Source organism: Chrysochloris asiatica, unplaced genomic scaffold (genome assembly GCF_000296735.1).
Source record: "Chrysochloris asiatica unplaced genomic scaffold, ChrAsi1.0 scaffold00204, whole genome shotgun sequence".
Classification (NCBI taxonomy): domain Eukaryota; kingdom Metazoa; phylum Chordata; class Mammalia; order Afrosoricida; family Chrysochloridae; genus Chrysochloris; species Chrysochloris asiatica.
Window position 1 is genome coordinate 5743528 of NW_006408722.1, and position 507 is coordinate 5744034.

Sequence of the window (507 nt, forward strand, 5' to 3'; positions counted from 1 at the left end):
ACTCCATTTATTTGACGTTGGCTTGTATTGGTTCTCTACAACATTTATTGTAAGCATTGTTATATTGCAGATTGTATTATTGTAATTAGGCTTTTATCCTGTTGCCTGTGAATTTAATTGAACCTCAGTATAATGATCCTGCTTTGCCACCTTAAAGCAGGTCGTGGTCTGGCAACGTCTTGCGTGCCATGCTGATTACTGCTCCATTTGTGTAACTAAACTTGTGTATAATGCTTCGGCCTTTCCTTGGCCAATAGTGCAGGCCCACCTTCATGGAGTATGGATCGCTGAGAATATCAGCCAAGAATGGGTTGAGTTATATGTGCGAATAATTGCTATGCATTATGCCCCCCGCCTCGACAGCACAACTGCAGAACTAGCTAAACAACTTCTCTGAGACCTTAAAAAGTTGTTCCTTACTATACCTTCCCTCTCTCAATTGTGGTGTCCCCTTCTCACTATTGGCATACTTGTCATCTTTGCTTGTCTCCTCCTTCCCTGCCTTCT